This window comes from Gymnoscopelus braueri (genome assembly GCF_963280865.1).
Source record: "Gymnoscopelus braueri genome assembly, chromosome: 2".
Taxonomy (NCBI): domain Eukaryota; kingdom Metazoa; phylum Chordata; class Actinopteri; order Myctophiformes; family Myctophidae; genus Gymnoscopelus; species Gymnoscopelus braueri.
In genome coordinates, this window is record NC_137604.1 from 37790855 (window position 1) to 37813395 (window position 22541).

Genomic DNA, 22541 nt, shown 5'->3' on the forward strand with positions numbered 1-22541 from the left:
AGCCATGTTCCAACTGTTTTTGACTCTGCATGTTGAGTCACTGAAAGCCTCCCTCTCAGGGCCCCACACAGGCTGCTAACACACTCCAGCATCAACAGAACAAAACACACAACTTTGAACTTGTTCATGTTCTCAATAAAGACCCACATAAAAAGAGTTGCCTTTGATTTCATGCTTTTAAGTATGTCTATTCTTTTCTTTCGTATTTCTTTCTTTCAGTTTTACTACTTGCACTTCCCAATTAATTGTAATGTAATTCTAGTTGTAATAGTAGTTATACTGTCTTGTGATTTACACAATGAACACTGTAAATGTAAATGCTATATTTTATTACAAAGGGTTAGCCTATTTAAAAGTTTAATTACTAGTTATTAGCCCAATCTGAGAGAGGAAAGGGTGTGTACAGTACAATAACATGATAACAGTCCAAAGAGAACTTCAAGGACCCATATACAGGTCCAACTTTAAAAATATTTTTACATTTACAGTGAGTGACTCCCAACACCACAGCTGCCTGCCTAGTGCCTACGTCCCATAAACCAAAGAGAAATCCTTTTCTTCCCATGCTCACTGTTTAAAACAGTAGGCTGACTGGTCACGGCTTGTGAAAGCACAATCAGCTCATGCCAAAAGAATTAAAATGATCAGTCTCCCATCTGGAAGTCAAATTCTTTCTAACTAAACAAGTTGGAGCGTAACGGCAGCCTGGCATGCTGGCTCACGACGCGTTCTCAGTGAAATTGCTTCATCTTGGTATTTGTTCACAATTCCTCAGACAACATCTTGTGTATTTACATTGTAGGATTACGAGTACCGTAGTATCATTTCAAGATGAAGTGAAAAGAAATATATGAATTATAAAGAAAACCAAGCTGTCCTGTGTATCTGGTTTGCTTGGTGTTGTAGAGGTGTTAGTGAAAGTACCACTCCCTTGCTTTGTGCCCTGGGGCCTGGCACAGGGACATGTCTCATCTTATGTTTCACTCCCACAGTCAGGAAAGCTTTCTGGGGTTTCTTTCTACAACAACTCTGTGCATGTGCAAGAGCTGTGATAGGTGTGTGGGTGCGTGTGTGTAGTTTATAGTTGTACCTGTGTGTGTGTGTGTGTGTGTGTGTGTGTGTGTGTTTCATTGTAGCCCCTGCAGGGGACTGTTTCTCCAGAGGGAAAACGATAGGAAAGGAATTGTGTGTTCTATGTGTTTGCTAGTGTGTGTGTGTGTGTGTGTGTGTGTGTGTGTGTGTGTGTGTGTGTGTGTGTGTGTGTACGAGTGAGAGAGAGAGAGAGAGAGAGAGAGAGTGTACTTCCACATTGTGTGTCTGTTCCTCTCTAATAATAAGTGCTCATCTCTGTAACTCTCGTTTTGGCCTGGTGGTGAGTCACTGGCAAGTAACCACATTCTCCTCTGCAACTACAATTCCACATGTATCTGTGTGTATCTGGATGTATGACGGTGTGTGCATGCCTGTCTGACTGAGTCGTGAGTGTGTCAGTCAGTGTGCATATACTCAAACCACATACATCTCATGCTGAACCTACTTGAACGTCCCAGTGAGTCTGTGTAACTCAAGCAGCAGCAGTGGTGAGTCAGGCAAGTAGTCACTCAGCCTGAGGCCCTGCAGCACATCACCGTGCCAAGACTGTCTGTGCTCACTGCTGCACACATCAGCTTACAAGGTACCGTAACTCACTGACTCACCATGGCTAAGAGTAAGACTTCAACACTTGCTCCGATTGCGTTTGGCTGGGTTGTCAATGGGAGGAACACCTAAAACATCTGTCCCTAAATGTCTTTCACAAATATACATAGCAAAGCCGATGGTCGTGGTGGAAATAACAATACGATGGGAACAATGCACGAAAACTAATTTTACCCACTTTTTTACTTCTGTAAACCTGTGATGTGACAATAAAGCTAATTCTGATTCTGATGGTCTTATCGAGCCAAATGCATTACAACACCTCTTAAAGTTTACAAAACCCAAAACGATGCCCTGCCACACCGTTCTTTGGTTTCAAAACTTTTAGCCCAAGTCCATCTTGGTTATCCTTCCACTGCCTTTGGTGTGGTGTGCTTTGAGTACTGCCAAAGAGTTAGTAGATTCATGGGGTCAGACGCACCATCTTACATCATCAATTCCAGCAACAGAGGATCTTAGTCATAAGTCAAGTCAACATGTCTGGGTTTTGCCAGTCAGGTAAGCCTCTGATTGGCTGGGCCACAAAAGAAATCCATGGTTGGTCTAAGGAAGTCAGTGGTTGGTCAGTTCATATGTCTGTCATGTTTTGTTTAGTTTGTTTTGTCTTTTTTACTTGTTCCTTAAAGGGAATACCTCATTTTCAACATTGAACTATGTCTTTAATACACCTTAGAGCTGTTGTGTGGAAATAAGAAAAAAGTCCCCACCCCCTTCTATGTTGCCTAGAACTGGATAATTGATTGAGGTTATGTGATCAGTGACATACGCAGGGTGTACTTTCGGCTGTGGGGGCGGGGGGGATTAGGGCGGTTCTAAGGTGTATTAAAGACATAGTTCAATGTTGAAAATGAGTGGTATTCCCCTTTAATCACTCTTCAAAAGTTATGTATTTACATAGTTGAGTTAGAGTTTAGGCCTCATATCTGAGAGGTTGTGAATGTGTGTTTTCTACTTACATTTTGCCTCACTTTTAACTATGTGGTGGTGTGGGTGTAGTTAGTACGTTTTCTTATTTATTTTATGCAGGCATACATCAATGCCAACACCAGTGAGTGGCAGTACTGCTCTGTTGTCAGACAATCACAGTGTTTGTGTAGTCTTTTGTTTTTCTGGGCGAGGCTGAGAATTTAGTCAACTGTTGCAGCGGCGAGCCACACCCTGCACGTTGCCTAGGTAACACAGTCTGTGCCCAGTGCCCTCTCATTCTACTGTAGTTGTTTTATCAGTTGGCCTATCAGAGAGCTGGGGCACCATTTGCTTTGTGATGCTCTGTCTCCATCAGTGTTGGTTCATTCGATTTTGTTGTCGATCTCTAGCCCTCGTATACACGTATGTACGTCATTGACACAACCTGACACACACACACACACTTGCTTTTATTCCTCCTCTTACAATCATAAAAATGCATTGAAACACACACACACACACACACACACCCCCACACACACACACAATCCTTCCATGGTCTGTCAGTCCAGATGACTGCGCCCTCTCTCTCTCGGACTGTAGAGATTGTTCTGCTGATACAGAAAACCAACGGCAGAGAGCAGACAGGCAGGCTGGGACATTGTGGGCAGACTGGACCTCAGCCATACAAACACACAACAGGACATAATTTATACACACCACTTATCAAAATTACAGATGAGCTACTGTACTGTTGTTGGGCTTAAATTATTTGTTTCATGTTTTTACTGCAAACGCTTTCAATGTTTCACCCTTTTACTCATTTACTTCTACTGTGAACCCTGTCTGGCAGCTCGTACGGTCCCTTACGGACCAATAATAAAGCACACTGAACCTTCCTGACTGGTGAGTTGATCATGAACACTGAGGCCATCCCTGCCACTAACCAATGTTTAGCTGATATATAGAGCTCTTTGTTGTGCTGTGCGGTTTGAAGTGGACCTTGCCCTCTTCCCATCAGTGGAACAGTTAATGAGTGATATGCTTTCATTTTTTGCTGCACCTGGGATCATTGCACCCCCCACCACCACCACACCACTCTCTCACAAATCACGTTACACATTCCAACAATCCAGCCCCCCATTAAATTTTTTTCTTGCGTCTTATTTCTTGCACCCATTTTATGTGCATTCTTCGTTCTACATGACTGATACTTTTACCCTGTTCTTTAATTGTCCGTGAAACATTTAAAAAAAACTTCTGCTACACAAATTAAAGCTAATTATGTCCTTAAATACTGGCCCTTTCAATTAGGAAGTGAGCCATACGTTTCTCGGGAAAGGTATGGCCATGGGTGTGGGTGTCGTGGTTGTGCCTTCACCCACGACCGCCCTGCCCCCCCAACTACTCCTCCTGGCACTGAGGATGACTGCTGATATAGAAGGGCTGCTCACTCACACGCTGGCTACAGAATGAAAAGGAATGTGCGTCAGTGCAAAAACTCAGAGTGGGCAAGTATGAACAGCAACAGGCGAGAGCAATAGGACAGAGACAGTGAGAGAGTGAGTTTTGTATGCTTTGAGTAAAGCATATTTATATTTTGCCATGCGACAGTCATTCATAGAAAATAACAGGTCTTCTTGTCGCGTTTTTTGAAAATCTGTTACTTTCAGCAAGCATCAGGATCAAATAATGACTTAAAAGTTAGGCTTAACTGTGTGAGAGAGAGACAGACATAGAGAGAGAGGCAGAGAGAGGCAGTCAGAGAGAGAAACCCGTTTGGCTCCCAGCACTGTAATCCTGCTGTGAGATTCCACACTAACTTGGCATATTCAATCTGTCCTGCTCCCATAAATCCTGAAAGACGAAGCACGCACTCCTCACCTCTCCCTCACCCTGTTCCATTTACACACAACACACACACACACACACACACACACAGATAAACACTCATGCGCACTCTGCCTTTCTAATTTCCCCAACATTCTCTCTTGACACAAACCAACACAGGCTGAGGTTGAGGTAAACTCTTTTTTCCACTTCCAGACACAGCAATGACATTGGGTCATTGTTGACGACTAAAGTCACACAATGAAGGGAACAATCTAACAACTGACTACACACCTCTCTCCACCCCACAGGCATTTCAAACAGGGCGTGTCTCCACAGCCGTGACAGGCAGCACTCCAACTCAAAGGCGTGTCCATGCAGAGTGTAGGGGTGTGGGTGGGTGAGTCTGTATTCTGCTGAATACACCTAAGCGCCAGAGGGGGTGAGGCCTGCTGTATTGCAACGTTTGTATTCTCACCAGCTGAGCCACATTTACAGTAGGCTAAAAGCATCAACGCACGACGGTGTCGCTCGACAAAAATAACGGATCTACAAGCAAATGTGCCATTTTCGGCGATGCCATGCGTCAAAGCTTAAATTAGGCCTGTGACGTTTATCACTCTGTAACCGACCTATTCTCGCCCTGTTGCCTGACCTTTTAAATAAACTTCACTCCACCCAAACTCATGCTGCCCTAGCATGAATTAACAGGTTCGGGAGAAGACCAGGTGGGATGGTGGTGATTAAGCTGGTTTGAATGAGTTCCAGAATGTCTCCTTGACCTCAACCAACAGGTCATGTGAGATAGCAACACATCCTCCAGCCCCGCTAGGCTTTGGTACCTCTCCTGCCTGTCATAAATGTGTTTCTTCTTCTTAATAACTTCTTAAAACACAGTTTTGAGGCTTCTAGCCTATATAGTTTATCTTTTTCCTTGTCATGCATTATTTTTTACATTAAAATTTTGATTCTCTAGTTTGCTATCATCAAAAATGCAAAAAGATGATTAGTATTATTAGGTTATTAACAATAATTTATTTAGTAGAAACAATAGTGTAGTAATAATATCAGTACCACATTGCACTCTTATTTAGTCCCAATCCCATCTGCTGTTATATTTAAATTCTGTATTAAGACATAAGATTAGATAAACCTTTATTTATCCCCATGGGGAAATTCAGGTATCACTGATACCTGATGATTAATGAAGTTGACCATAACGTTGTTCTTCCTCAAATGAGGTTTTGTAAGTAAAGACAATGAGCGGGACCACTTCTTTTTATTCTATGTTGTTGCATGTTCTCTCCTATGCAACTGTCCTTTGTAAGTACCTGTGTGCAAAATTACGTTACCTACAAAAAGGTGTCATAGCAGCAACAGCAGTAAGAGTGAAATACAGGAGAGGCACAGGTAAGAGTAGAGTCAAGAGCCAAAGATAAGAATACAGATAAAGATACTACTAGGCCAGTTCCGGTTACAACAGACAGATAAAAAGAGTTGGTAGCTCTGAAAGCATAACTTAACCCAAATTTATCCAAATGAGTCAAAGGGTCTATTTGGATACATTTTTAGTTACAGTAGGATATGTGTCTACTGTAAAAATAGGATTTTACAGTGTGGCTACAGAAAATGGGGTGGGTGGGTACAAAGGTACTGTATAGCAGATTCTATCCCATTTACCATGCATTTTCATGATGAGCCATATTGTATACATTGGACCAGCCTATGCCTACAGGCATACAGTCTATGTCATGCACTCTTGAAAAGATATGGTCCCAGACATGCAACACACACTCCTCTTAACATGTATTCCCAAATGCCTTTAACACAACACAAATGGCTGCACAGCCAGCTGAGCTCTTGCCGTTAGAGGCTCTGGTGGTCAATAAGTGCTCCCCTGACAGAATGAGAACTCTTGCCTGTCTGCGTGTCTGTCTGCTTCTCTTGCTTTTTTGATGGCAGACAGACAGATGTCCGTCTGTCTGTCTCCATCCCTTTCTTTCTGTGCCAATCAATCATCTCAAATAACTACTCTTCTTCTACTTCTTTTTCCCCATCCATCCTCTCTCTCCCCCTCTGGCACATGATTTTGGTCCCACACCCTCTCTGGGAGACAGCTTAACCCCCCCACCCCCACCTCCCAGAACACATACCCTCATTCAGTACCCCCAGCCATCCACCCACCACCAACCCCCCACACACACACACACACACACACACACACACACAGACCCTACTGTGACTCTGTTGTCTAGCAGCAGCACTGGGGGCTAATTGGCTAGCTGTTTGCTATAAATCAATAAGTGAGGATGTGAAGTGGTGTGCGGCTAATGGATGCATTGTATTATTTGTGACAGGAAATAGTGGTCATCAAGGTCCATTCGATGTTCCACCATCACAGGGTTATTATGGGCTGGCTGGTTTGTAGTCAGAGAGGGGGCGATTCACTCCCCTTTGTATCGTTTTGAGAGCTGAGGGAGACGAGGAAGAGGATGGTGTGTGAGGGTCTCTGGAGGCAGAGGTCTTAACCATTTCCATTTAATCATTCAGCTCAATGCTCTTATCCAGAGTAACCTATATACCAAATGGAATAAAATAGAATGTATGTACAATATAGCTATAATACCTGCAATAAATAGCAAGTGCAAAGGTCAGAACCACAGTGCCAAAGTATTCAACATCCCTTTGTGATAAGACTGACAAGAGCTCAGAGTTGCTATACTGATCCTATTCACTGTGCTCATAGACTGTTTTGTCATCACAATTTACTTTTTCTTTGACTTTGTTCAAAAGGTCCGGTCCAAGGGAAGGACTGGGGGGAAAAAGACATCAATCTTTGGGAGGGAATTCATCAATTGTTTCTGTAACAGAATCCAGCTGGCAGCAATATGGACAAGCTAAGAAGAACCCAGAACAGTCTCACAGTGTGGAAAATGAAGAATGAAACACTGCTGTTGTGCACTTGTGCAATACACAAGTTTGGAATTTTTATGACAGATAGTGAATATTCCATCTGCCATTCACACCATGATAAGGGCTACATTCCCTGAATTCAAGAGCAAGAGCAAGTTAATGCTTATAGAAGGCATAAGCATTAAGGCACATATGATATGAAGTGCCGAAAATGTTCAAGACGGTTAGGCTAGTTGTCAACCAGGTTCACACCACAAGGAATACAATTTTATGCAAACTTCAGTCTGGTAGATTTGACCTGTGTCTGTCACAATTCTTACCATGTCCACTTATCCTTCTTTTCATTACCTGTCTAGGATCAAATGAATATTTTATGAATGCTATGACTCTGACCCGTACTATTGGTTGCTCGTGGTGACCTGGGAACTGACACCAACTTTATTGTTGCATGCAATTCAAGTCACAAAGCTAAATGCCAAAACATTCAAAATGTAGTCAAAGATTCTGGCCTTCTGGTGACATAGTCGCTCATCATTTCCTCCAACTGTTCTAAAATAAAATAAATACAATTACAATAAAGCACTGACATGCATAGCCCTAGATCTGTCAGGAGATGCATTAAAAACACTTTGAGGAGTCGAATCAGGCCAGGGTACAGAACGCTACTGTAGTAGAGTCTGTACAAACTAGTGGTTAATTAATTCATGTTGTTTATTCCCACTGGAGTCCCGCTGGAAATCAAAAAGGAAATGCGAGTTGTCTCTTAGGAGATTTGTAAGTACAGACCGAGATCAGATTACAAGGAGGGCGAGATAAAGACTGGGAGGGTTCAGGTTTGGGGGGGTGGGGGGGGCGTAGACCTTGTGTAGCAACATGTCCTCAGGAACACAGCAACACAGTTCACATAAGGTCCATCACATATTGCAGTACATATGAGATCTGCAGGTTAAGTTAATTATTGTTTCATATAAAATCGCTCTCACCACTGCCAAAACCAAATTACAAATTCTTTGTATGACCTCAATATAAAATGTGCTGAATAAAATTATAAAGAACGGGGGATGCATGTCTACAGAGAATCTCTACTCTAACCAGGGAAGTCACAATCAACATAACAGCAGTGAGTGGGTGTCCTGTCCAATAGTAACATTCCACCATTCCTTTACATTGCTATAAGTCCATGATATATTGTATTCGGTGGGGAACTGGAGAAAAATAGGTGCTGTGCAGCTAGTTCAGTAAGCATGCAATAATAAGTGGGACTTTTACAGTAACTTCATAGCAAGTCATTGACATGACCTTTTACAAGGCAGATGATTATAGGCAGGATGCCCCTGCCCCAACCCGCATGTTGTTTGGTGGAGGGTAGGAAGGAAAAGGATGATCTTAACCACTGATATAGCGTGCACACGCACAAACACACAGAGCTTCTGTGTCCCAGTTACTTCTGTGTCTTGGACTGGGGAAGAGCAAAGAGTAGCAGCTTTGTCCCATTGACTAGTGTGACTGCGAATAGGAAGCCTGGCTCTCAAGTGTCTCTGCTGGATCCATCCACAGACAGACAGGGCTGCAGCACATCCCTGGACAGCTCTGTTTGTTCACTGGCCAACTTGGATGGCTCCGTCTTAAAACGGCTTGCTGCATGGAAGTGGGCACTCCACTCCCCTTAGCTTTTTCTCTTTTATTGACAGCTAGTATGAAAGGCAGAGAGGGAAGACAGCATAAACGGGAGGCATTAGGAGAATATAGGCTCTTGTTGGATTTGGTTCCAGCCTCAGAAGTGACATGTGGGCTGACTGAGCTCAGATGCTGAGCTCTAGTCTGAGCCATTACACTTGATTAAGGTACTTGGATGGAGGGGAGGGGATGTTTCTCATTGACCATATGATATTCACACAGTGATGCTGGCCAAGTGGCCATTTTGCTTTAAACCCCTATTCCCTCTCTCTCCACACACCCAGATCTTATCAGCCAGCTTGAGGATTCGAACCAGTGACCTACAGTCCTGCTTTGCACATGCTCCACTAACCTCTGGCTGTGTTGCTGTACCGCAGAAGTTTCACTGCGTCGCATGGCTGTGCTAGTGAACGCTGAGATGAACTGACAGGTAATAAAAATTTCAAAGAGAGTGGAGGCTGACGGGGCCTTGGAGAGCAGAGCAAAATTCTATGGGGACACTAAAGAATATGAGAAACGCCAGGTGAAAGTTCAGCAAGCAGAGTCTAGCAATGACTTGAAGTTGTCATCACATGGTACAATGATGTACAGTGATGGCTATGTTTAGTGTTGTTATATTGTTAAAAAAAAAAGTTCATTAAAAAGAAAATTACTTGAAATACTCAAACCGTTCAGTCACACCAGAGACCACAGCAAGGTTACATGGTCTGCATATTGTAAATGGACCGCTGCTGTATTTTCTTTTAGATTAGTTCTGAAGCTTTATTGGCGGATGACATGCGATGCAACTCTGCTGATAAGCTGCTTCAAGCCTAAAGCCATGGAATCAGAATTAGGTTTATGTCTAGACTACAGCCAACTAGGCCTAGGCCTATGCATCTCATCAAGCAAAGCACCTCTCGTGCACACACAAATACCATCTTCACTCGTCTTTAAGAAGTCGTTCATCCTCTGCTAATAGACAGTGTGTCCAACAAGTAAAACCTACTCAGCACTTAGCATTCCATCTCCACCACACCCGCGCTCTCCTCCCTTCTCTCAGCCTGTCATTGGAGTGTAATTAAGAGAAGGATGAGTAGGAGTAGATGGGGGGTGTACCACCACCACAGGACTCATCAGAATCCATGTGTTGAGAATTTACTGCTCCGCCCAGGCACCAAACTGCGAGAACACTTTCCTTCGAGTCAGGACTTGGAATCTAGATCACATACACACAATCCCTTAGGTGGATGTCCCAAAGCGATGTCAACGATGTAAAAAATAATCAATAGTAATTACTGTAACTGGAACGCCAGGATCCAGCTTAACTTCAGGTTTCACAGTCAGTAGTTTTGTTGTGACTGTTTCTTTGATGGGGGAGTTGACTTGAAAACAATGGGTTGGCACTTGGCACAGATACACCGACTTCCTAAAAGTGCCAGTGACGGGGATAAGAACACCACCATTAGGCCCTCTGACATTTTAAGTAGGCGTCCTCCTTCTGTGATCCATCCCTGGGAAGTGTCAGAGGTGAATAATTCATCTGCAGGGCTGTAATAGGAGCACAGCAGGGCTCAGCCAGGCCAACGCCAACTTAGCTTCTTCAGCATTATCTGCCACTGCTCTGATGACCTGCTGCAGTTCTGCTGCCCAGTGCTTTCCCAGAACAGAGAATAAAAGGTAGAGCCTCCACTACGCATTCAAGTTAAGCACAAACACAGAAATGTGGCACGTGAATAGACACTTTGGCAGCAATTCTACTGTACTAATAAATTACATTTTTTATTTAATTTCACTTTAGGTGCACTACACAGCCTATATGTGCTTACAAAGACGCACCTATCATGTTGCATTGTGTGCTACCAACTTAAGGCAGCTACACACTGTTACGACTTTTAAAGTGGTCAGGGGGTCATCAGATCGTTATATATTTCACACTACAGTCTCTTTCTTGAAATTTTCAGTCATAATATCGGTGTGGTTTTCACACTATACGATTGATCGCCGACAAGGGATCACACACACTGCAAGATTTCACCATGATGCGATCCAGACCCGATACATAAACATACATTTGTTTTTATTCCAATTCATTTAACCGACGTCTCATGAAAACGTGCAAGGCTCCTGTGATATATGCGCGAGACCGAGATAGAATGATTGTGATTAAATAATTCTCTATTTCTCTGTATGTCTCTATCTCTCTCTCTCTCTCTCTCTCAGGAATACACAGGACCTAATGGAAACAAGTCCTGGGGCTTATCCTTTTAGCATTCTTTTGTATATATATATATATATATATATATCTGTGCAAAATGTTAATAAAGTATTCAATCAATCAATCTTTCTCTCAATGAAACAAACAAGTCAACCAGCTTAGTGCGCAAGGCAGAAGCATTTCCTCGTCGTTCACGGTGATAAAAGGTATTCCAGTCATGATGACAACGAACCTTTATGTACACATAGGCTTACTCTATAGGCCTACAGTAAGTGACAAGGCATTATATCCCCTCATAACTGCAACCTAACCTATAAAAAAAATTATCCTGGCTACAACAGAGGAGCATGTGTGTTCCAAATGTTTGCGGCTGTTGCGCAGCATCGGGACTTTCCTGGTCCATATGCTGCTTTTTTAGCGTAGAACTATATTTAATAGGCCTACTGCAATATCAACATTGTTTTACCAATATTTGTAACACCAGAAGCCAAATATCAAACGTGCTAGATATCTAGGCTTCGCCGAGCGCTGGAATCGCATCGGGTCCATCTTGCAGAGCGTTTCACAAACAGCTGGCAAAACCTCGGTGAGTAAAGCCAGATCTTGCATCAGATCGGGGGTTTTGTCAGAGAGTGCCAAAAAAGGTCTCGACACAGAATCGGAACAAACATCTTGCAGTGTGTACTGTGTAGTAGCCCATAAGTCACTGTACAGTTCAGTTAAATGCTGTTTTTGTTAAAGCCTCCATGTTTTCACATAATAATAACTTCTTTTTTTTATATATATTTTTACATGACCCCTGTGTAATTATGAATTAGCACCCCAAAAATAGATCTTTGATTGATATTTTAAAAGGTGCTACCACTGGGATGTCCCACACCTGCTGACTTGACTTTAAGGGGTATAACCCGATCTGGTTTTACAAGCAGGACAGTGTGTAAATCTGTACATTAAACTCTGCAACGTGTGTGTGTGTGCTGCGTGTGCAGGGGCATCTGCTTTGGCTTGATAACAGTATTGTCTGGGGAATGGGGATGCTGAGGATCTATGATCTTAAGCTGATGAAATTTAACTCTCGGAGAGATTATGTGATGAAATCACACACCATCACCTTCCCCTTTGACTTACAACCACAGAGACCGCCATCATCCCTGACCAGAGAAACCTAATCTCCCGCCCTCCAGTCTCCATGTAAAACACATACGTAACACACACACACAGACACACTTTGTTGGTTGCCAGTAGGAACAGGTCCCATGTGTGCACAAGGAGCGAGTGGAACTTAGGGCTGGGCGATATGGACAAAATAAAATATCACAATATTTTCTAACAAATACCTTGATGTCAATATTGTGACAATGATATCATATTGTGAAGATAATATCCATTTTCTTTTACATTTTTCAAAAGAATAAAAAAACTGCCAATCTACAAACTCACAACATGTTGCATCGCAATGATTTGAGCTTGTAGATCGGTCATTTATTGATATTTTCTTTTACATTTGACAATTTTTAAAGCGAAATAGGGCTTGATTGAAACCAGGAAAAAGATCAGTCAACTTTAACCCATATCATGATATCCAAAATCCCAGACGATATCTATCATATCACAAATATCGATGTAAGATCACCCACAGGAAGTACTCAGTCAGTGGAGACAGAGGGTGAATGAGAGAGGGCAAGAATAGAGGGAAATACGGGAAGAACGAACCTTTTGATCGAGTTGGAGAGGAGACGTGGCATAAAACTAATCTCCTTTTGAAAAAGTTTAGAAACCTGTTTATAATTAAGAGGATCTCCTGGTGTGCCTCTTGCAATGCTAATGTAGGACAATATCAGGGAATTAAGCTGGGGGGTGTCATGGGGGGCCTTAGAGGAAGAGGGATTATCGTCAGTGCCACCAGCACCACAGCTGGTTGCCTGTGTGAACCCGTAACTAACCAACACACACACACACACACACACACACACACACACACACAGGACAGCAGTCTAGCCAGATTGCCTAACAGTTGCTGCTGCTGCACTTGATGGCACACATCATGTATATAGACCCAACACCTTTAGCTCAGTACAAGGCCTTGAAACGAAGCCAAAGAGCAGCAACTGTGTCAGACTACAACTCGAGCAGAGTGCCTTAGCCTGGTGTTGCTCTGGGACCCGGATCAAACCAGGTGTTTTGTCCGGGGACCACTCCTTACGTCCTGCGTCACACGACGACGTTCTTGTCAGCTCACATCGGTTGTAAAGCTAAGCTAGCTACATTGAATGTGGACAAGGTTTCTGAACCGAAGAAGGATTCAGCACATGTCATGACCCATATTTGGGTTCCTGCCCCACTGTTGGAGAAAGATTAGAATGTTGTGTATTTTAGTAGCATCTATAGGTATTAGGTATAATGTACTTGAAAACCTTAGTCATGACGCTTGCCTTTTAAAAAACATTTTAACTGAAGTAGTCCTGTTGTTTGTCTGTGTAGCGGAGGCCGCGACCGGCAGCAGTATGCTTCTGTTCTGGCACAGTGAAGTTAACACCCTGCTTCAATTCAACCTGTGTGACACATTCACTGGAACAGCCTTGGTTGGACTCGCTTGTTCCAGAATGGAGCATGGTGCCAATGAACTTGTTGTTTTGGACCAGGCCTATGCAGTGTTGGCCTGTTGGGACCCATGCGTTACCAAGTAAGATTTTACTGTAACGCAATTACTTTTTGCGGTAATTAATAGTGTAACTAGATACTCTTTCCAATTGAGTAACTTCGTTATGGTTACTGAAATGTAAATGGCTCGTTACTTAAAGGTTAAGACCACTTTGGTAGAGGTTTGGGTTGTGTAGTTACCTTGCCATGATGGAACTCCAAAGGTGGACAAGAAATAAAAAATAATTGCTGCATTGATTAGAAATTGATAATTCAAAATATGCTCCTCGTTGACTTACATTGTACAGTAAAACAGCTCTCAAAGTCGCTCTTTTAGCATGTAAACGAATGTAAACAAAGTCGATTCAGACAATATAGATCACCACCAAACCCAGTACTGTTTTCTTTTTTTTATAAAAATGTTAACTTACTGTTGATTTTGCTATTTTTATTAGAAAGAAAACCTGGACTGGATCCGCGGATCCGGATCTTCAAATAGTAAAATCATCAGGAAGTTGACATTTTTATTAAAAAAATAAACAGTACTGGGTTTGGTGATGTTCTATATTGTCTGAATCAGCTTGCTTAGTTTGTGTTCGTTTATGGGATAAAAGAGTGACTTTGAGAGCTGTTTTACCGTACAATGTAAGTCAATGAGGAGCATATTTTTTATTATCAATTTCTAATTAATGGAGCAATTATTTTTCATTTCTTGTCCACCTTTGGAGTTACATCATGGCAAGGTAACTACACAAACCAAACCTCTACCAAAGTGGTCTTGCCCTTTAATGTGAATAGCCAAAAACTTCAGAGGATGAAAAGTTATAGTCCGACTTCTACTGTCCCCATCCACTCACTGCAGCTCATCAATTATTTTTTTCTGTATCATATCAAAAATGTCTGTAGTTAAGACCGTCTGGAATGGGTTGAAACAACCTTTTAAACCAGGCTTTTTGCTAACCAGCGCCGAATTTGACATGGATGCTTATTTAACATGCAAAACACACAAACACAAACACACCTCCACGGTGAGCCATCTGCTTCAGTCTAAAGCTAGGCAGAACTAAAAAGACCAATTTCAACTAAGGTATGTTGTTGTTGTTGAAGACATGATTCAATATCTGCTTAGTTTATCATAGTGAGTTACAATAGACCATATTCACACGGCGGCCATGTTTCTATGAAGTCAATGAAAGTAGCCACCCCGGGTGGCGGCACTTTCAATGTTAAATTCCAATATGGCCGCCGTGTGAATATGGTCTATTGATGAAAGTTTAGAGAATTGTCTTGTGCTGCAGCAACAGGAAAATGTATACATTAATAAGCAAAACAAAACTAGTTACTTTTGTAATTCAGTAAATAAGTTACTTTTTGAGAGCATTAACTAGTAAATATAATTAGTTACTAATTCAACCCATTAAAACCGGGAAAGCATCATTTTAGTTTTATCGTTGGCTATTCAAAAATAGATATACAAGCTCACAGCACTTCACTTTGTGCCGCACTGCGAGCTTGTTCATCTGCTATTTTCGAACATTTTTGAAAAATGTTGAAAGTGTTTGAAAAACGTTGAATAATTTTTAATTACGAAAAAGTGTGAGAACTAGTGATTTAGAAGGCATTTGTAGAATCTGCCTCAGGTCTTAATGGTTTAAACTAAAGTAACTTGCCCAACCTTGGCCTGGTAGACAGATATTCCAGCCCTCTAACTGTCAATGTCCATCCTTAAGGATCCAGTGTAGAAGGACCAGAGCGTGAATCTGTTTTTATTTTCTCTTCATTATGACAGAGAGCTGCTTAAAGCTTGAATGCCACACGTTCACAGATATTAAAGTTGTCCCTTGGATACAAGATGTATGTTATGACTTTAATCACATAAAGGAGGAAAGGTGGATGAGACCATTTGAACAGAATTTTCCCATGAAGTCAAATGCGAAAATTGTAGCATTCTGTTAATGCTAAACAGTATTGCAAAAGGTGTGGAATGATTCAGTGTTCTTCAGAATTCTTTAGAACAAGTTTGTGTCAGAAGACTTTGACAAGTATGACATAAACGGTGCATCATCACAGATGATGAGAAAAGTCTAGGACTCATCACTGAACATTCTTTAGAAAGCCAAGTTGGCATACATTCAAGATTCAAGGTTGCGTGCATGTGGGGATAGAGGGAGGGACATGGGCTTGTAAAGACAACACATTTTTGTCATTGTTCATCCTTACTTATTCATTATTCAGTGTCATTCATTATGGATTGTGTACTGTAAGTCAGGTTGTTAACCAATGCCATAGGGTTGCTGTGGACAAACAGCAGGAGGGAGACATGGCTCATTTACTGTCACCAGCCCATTACATGACACTGTGAAAATATCTGACGTACAAGCACGGCGCACTGCAATAGCCGATCTACAACATGTCGCATCGTGATGTGATGTTTCGCCATTTAATTGTTTTTTTTTGCCCAATGACATGATAAAGACATGCCCAAAACAGGGGTGCCAGGTTGAAAGTGGTTAATTAAATTGAGCAAAACAGTCTCAAGAAATATGCTGTTGGGTCCTGGTATAGCCTACAAACTATTTTGTTTTAGCTGACACACATAATAAAGAGAAATCTAAGTACAGGTGGAGGGGTCAGTAGGGCTCAAGGACCCCTACATATTATTATTATCATAGTTATGTTTTACTCACACCAGGAATCGGTCTCCTGAGATTGGTAGTCCTACATTACATTTACTCAAACTATTAAGCTAACAAGACCTAGCATTTAAAGTTCATACAAGCACCAACAAGATATCAAACTAGCTCACAAATCATAAATACAACAAAATACAGCAGCTTTCTATAAGAGTCAAAAGAGAAACAGCTATGATGACTCAGACCGATTCAAATAACTTTGTGGTAGCGGATGTTTTGCTTTGAGTGAGTGAGAGCTGGAATACATTAAATCTGCTTTAGTTTGGACTGATTCTTCTCTCTTTTTAAAATGTGCGCACGATGCGCATTTTATGTTCCCCTGTCCATGGGGCCACTGTGAGAGACCGCGCGCGCACACACACACACACACACACACACACACACACACGTCCCTATTGACATTTAAGTGACGTCAAACTGATCGATACCTCTGATCGACAGTCAAAATCAACTATTTCTTGGTGGAGAGCGTTTGACACAGGCTGACGTAGTAGGCTACTGGCAAACTTTTCCTTACTGCTTGGCAGTGGTGGAAAAGGTACTCCATTTTTTTTACTTCAGTAAAAGTATCAATACCACAAGGTGGAAATACTCTGTTACAAGTAATAGTCCGGAATTAAAAATCGACTTTAAAAAGTACAAAAGTATTGGTATCAAAATGTACTTAAAGTACCAAAAGTAAAAGTAATCATTATGCAGAGTTCTCGCATGTTTTCAAAATATTTTGAAAATAGCAGTTGTGAGCTTGTAGATCGGCTATTTTCAAATGGCTGAAGTGGCTACTGTATGTTTTGTAATAATAAACCAAATCTACAAAGTAACTAGAGCTGTCAAATAATTGTAGTGGAGTTAAAGTACAACATGTGCCTCTGAGATATGTAGTGGAGTAGAGGTATAAAAGTACTGAAATGGTAAATACTCCCAGTAAAGTCAAAATACCTCAAAACTGTACTTAAGTACAGTACTTGAGTAAATGTACTTAGTTACTTTACACACCACTGCTGCTTGGAAGCACAGCCCCCCGAAAGCAGAGAATGGACATTGTGCTGCTGCCGTGACGGGCTTTAAGCCGCGGCATGCGGAAATGAATCCACAAACACTATTGTATACAGTCACAACCAGGTAGGATCATACAACATATAGTCCGTTAAATGTATTGCAAAAGCCTTGCACACAACCGACAAAACACAACGAGAAAAGCAGGCTCAAACAACGACAAAAACTCTAAAAGTACCGCAGGTTATGCCTAAAAAGGAGCCCAAAAGAAGACTGAGGAACTAGTAAATTCGTTAAGAGCGAGAATAAGAAATAGCCAACTTGAAGAGCCAACATTTTAACACGTGGAAAATAATATTGATCTTACCTGTCGAAATACAAAGTGTATTTGGGAGTTATAGTCCACGTATGAGTTGTTTTCGAGGGGACACTTTACTTTGTAGCGCTGTGTGTCCGACAGTCCTGTGAACAATGAGCCCCAGCGTCACCTCAGCTCCAAGCTCCGCCCCTCTCCACCACAACCGCTTTGAAAACGACCCCACCCTGTCTGTTACGGCCAGTGTTGCCAGGTTTTGCGAGAGAAACACGCAACCAGGTCTAGGAAAACAAGCCCAAAAGAAGTAACATGAGCGCTTTAGCGGCTATTTGAAAACAGCCGATCTACAAGCTCACAACGCCTCGCGATGCGACGCGTTGTGAGCTTGTAGAGCTGCTATTTTCCAAAACTCTTGCAATAAAATTTGGAACATTTTTTGAAACATTCAAACAACACAAATGCTCCCTGGCACAAAATATTTAATGGGAATATGTATTTTAATTGAATTGTAATAAGGACGTCATTTTTTAGAAGCAAGCATAAATAAGCAATTACACTTCATTAGTTTATAAATAAGCCACAACCCGCAACTACCAATTTTTACAAGCAACTTTACAGAAAAAGAAGCCCAAAATAGCTTATAATAAGCGGACATGGCAACACTGGTTATAGCTCAATATAATCTACACGACAGAATGTGGATATCGTATAATGTACCTCAAATGAACAAGTGTAAATAGTACTATTTTAATGTGAACTAATATGGTTACAGCTTAATAAAATGTGTTGGGCTCTTGTTCAGAATGCGACATAATTGTGACTGTGTGTGGACACACTACCCCCTATAGTTTATTTAGCACCTGTAGGGTGGGGTGTGTGTGTGTGTGTGTGTGTGTGTGTGTGTGTTTGAGGGAGGGGGAGGGGAAGGGGGAAGGGGGAGTGGGCTGGCCACACCTAGGTAATTATGTCACGAAACCTGGCCAGTGAGTCATTCCAGATAATCGGGAAGTTGTACACTCACTGTCTGACGGTGCAGATAGTAGACTAGATTCACTGAAACGCACTTGTGATTAGACGTCATGTGCAATAATCTGACACCTTTCTATTCAGAAGAGGTTTCTATTTTTGTTAAGGGTTATAAGGGCCTCAATTGTTTCAATCCTCTGAAATAGATTTGTTGCCTACTCAGTCTCTGTCTCTTATTATAACAAAGAGTCAGAGAGGAGAAAGGCCAAGCCTGGAGTGAAGGGGACAGAGAGGTGGTGGAGAGAAGGAAGTGGAAATGGAGAGAAGGAAAGAGGAGAGATTAAATTAGATGGGGGGGAGGGGAGGGGGGGTCAGTTTCCCTTGTAGTCACCTATTGTCAATCAATTAATTTATCCTCTTGGAAAAGTTCCCTTCTAATCTCCCCCTCAAAAACTCTGGACTGCACCGGGGGGCATCGGCACATTCCCATATGTGGGACATTGTCTGTCTGCTCTGATCCACAGCTGCACATGTCTTCTGTTGTGTAGTTCCAGACTTTCATCAGTGCTTTGCACCTCCCCTGTTCCACACATAGTCTATTTAGTGACTTCCAGGTTGTCCAGCCAAGGTCGTGGCCACTAGCGAGGCTTTCCGTTGGTTTGATTCCTCTGTCCAGCCATTCAAGAGCTCGTGTGTCATTTCTTTGCCACTCATCTACCCAGATGTTGGTCCTTGCTACTTGTTTGTTTGTTGGGCCATGCAAGGGGTGTCTGATGTCTGTCAGACAGGTGTCATTTAAGGCTGTGTCGACCAGTTTGGTATGACGTGATCAGCTCCAGCTTGAGCAGGCATACTCTGCTGTAGAGAAGCACAGGGCCATGGCAGTTGCACGGATTGTTGGTGGATCTGGACCCCACTTGGAGTTCACTAGTTTTCGCAGGATGTTATTGCGGGTGTTGACCTTGGCTTTGGTGTTCTCCAGGTGTTTCTTGAAAGAGAGTGTCCTATCCAGTGTAACACCAAGATACATGGGATGCGTGTGGCTGGACAGTCTGTGGCCATCCCAAGTGACGCTCAGTTCTTTTTTTCGCATCTCGGTTCCTCAGGTGGAAGCTGCATAGTTGGGTTTTGATGGGTTGGGTTTCAGGTGGTTGTTTTGTAGTAGCTTGACATTTCTTGGAGGGCTTTCAAGGACAGACTCAATCTTCTGGAAGTCTACTTGTTGGGTGGTGATGCAGAGGTCACCTGCGTAGATTCATTACAGTGATTTATTGCGATACGATGTGATGTGATGTGATGTGATGTGATGTGCGATTGCGATGCATTGCGAGAGTGCAGACTAGCCAACACCAACTCGGGACTCCTGACTCGCTGCCCTCCACACCCTCCTGTCTAGCAGCAGGGTCTTGAGCTCTGCAGTATTGTTAGCTCCACTGTGTCTACGTAGGTGGTGCACCTTTTCCCCTTCCTAGCTGTACCTTGGGTTGGCTCCCACAGTGTCAGTTTGCTTGCCACCAGTTCCGGGGGCCTGACACAGTGTCCAGCCAGCCTCATCCTTCTCTCCCTAGCCTGACCTTGTCTGTGGCCCGTCACTGTTAACATACAAAAACTAAGTGACATTTTAAATAAACCTACCGTTCCCCAAATTCCCCTCCACCCACTTAAAGCTGACTTTATACCAAAGTTTTAAGTTAATGGTTTGTACATAACATGTTTTGGAATCCAGATAAATCAGTCAAGAACTTATTTTCCAATTACCAGAGGGAGAAGTGTAATGCACAGCAGCAGAGAACATTGTAGCAAACATCACTGTCTAGCTGTCTGTCTTCATGACACACTCCATACTGTATGACAAGCCCAAATAGGTCAATGTGCTTTCTGCCCCAGGGTGAGTATTGTCACCGTTCTTCTTTCCCATCTGACCACTGTGGCTGGCGGTCATCATCTGTGACTGTCAGCCTGAAAGAGACGGAGAGAAACAGAGAAGGACAGGGACAGAGTCATGGTTATATAGGCCATTATGTTTGTGCTCTAACTGAATGCCAGGCCACTCATGGCTGTCCGTCTAACGAATGCCCTAGGGAGATATATTGACAAGGGAAGAGAGGTTTGTTGTTGTTGTTGTTAGTAGTATCACTATATTTTATATTCATCAGGTACAGTATAAACCATATGACATAATATATTACGAGTACCTACAACAAGTCCTAAAATATTTCTGCTTAATATTTAAACAAACAAGATACTTTCTTCTGTAGGCTATTTAAATCGTTACACATACTTGTACATAGGTCGTACATTCTACCGCTCTACCGCTCCTCTTTACTCTTGTCTCTATTCTGGTTCTAGTCCTTCACCTTTAGAAGGGCAGGAATATTGTCTGGACACTGCAACACTGACCCTTCTACTTCAATACTTATGTTAAATCTGTGTTGGTAAACTAGGAACTACGGGGTATTTCTCTGCTTCAACTTACTCTGAATAAGACAACCAGCCATGATGCCTTAAACGGCAAAGAAGAACTGTCTGACTGTATTAAATGTTGCTCTGCCAAACATTTTTCTCTCATCATTTAGTTGCATTTTCATTCAATTTATTCCCAGTTCCGTTTGTGTCATTAACTTTTTCCAGCTTGTGTCAGACATCAGTTGGGAGGCAGACACAGGATCTGCAGGAACATAAATGAATGGGGTTATTGTCTTGAACACAGCAGCCTCTTTATTGTCAACAGTAGCCAGGACTTCAAGATTTGGGGTTCATGGGGGACACTGCAGTAGTTTATACTGACAATGTCAGTAACACCTGTGATTGTTAGTTCCATTTCAGAGACGAATTAAATTAGACAAGAGCGTTGTCAAATTTCACTAGTTTTTTAGATGAAGTGTCTCGTGTCTCGTGCCATATTATGTTTAATTGATTTTTTTAAAGACATTTTGTTGAAACACATTTTCCTCTTCAGATGTCATTTGATAGCAAAGTCAGAAACAAACTGCAGTTCTTAATATGTTTTGATATGCTTATTTGTATATCCTAGCATGTCCTTCTCATTGAGCCGTGTGTAAATCACAGATGTTATAATTTAATAGTCTTGTGTGAAACTCCAATGATAGAGATCAGACAGAGAGATGACTGTGCTGTCTGTGCCTGACTGGCCACCAGTCTCTCTCTCTCTCGCTCGCTCGCACGCACGCTCGCACGCACGCACGCACACACACACACACACACACACACACACACACACACACACACACACACACACACACACACACACACACACACACACACACACACACACACACACACACACACACACACACACACACACACACACACACACACATTAATCTCGCTGTACTCTTTGACAGTGTCACTTCGTTCAATTGAATTCAATACAATGAGTGCTTATCTGTCTGGACGTGGAAATTCCACACATTGCCAAAGCATAAGGTTATAATATGAGTTGCATTCACAAGAGAATATGGTCAGTACATCAATCATAGTACAACAACATGGTGTTTTCATTGCTCAACATTGCTCAGTATTGCACACTTAATTACCGGATGGCAATAATTGACTGATTCCACAGCTGTACTGTAACATCCTCAGTGTTATTTTAACTCTGAGAGTTGAATTTGACCCAAATAGGTCAACCCCCCCTCCCTCTTTCTCTCTCTCTCTCTCGCTCTCTCTCTCTCTCTCTCTCTCTCTC

At 42.2% G+C, this 22541-nt stretch overlaps 1 protein-coding gene across 1 annotated transcript in view; it reads right to left on the reverse strand.

Annotated features, from left to right (window-relative positions):
• Nucleotides 1-18050, reverse strand: part of LOC308074860 (junction plakoglobin-like) — a 34882-nt gene extending 16832 nt beyond the window's left edge. The window contains exon 1 of the mRNA XM_080414358.1: nt 17918-18050. The gene's annotated coding sequence lies outside the window, so the exon portion shown is untranslated. The remainder of the gene's footprint in view (nt 1-17917) is intronic.
• Between the last annotated feature and the right edge of the window lie 4491 nt (nt 18051-22541).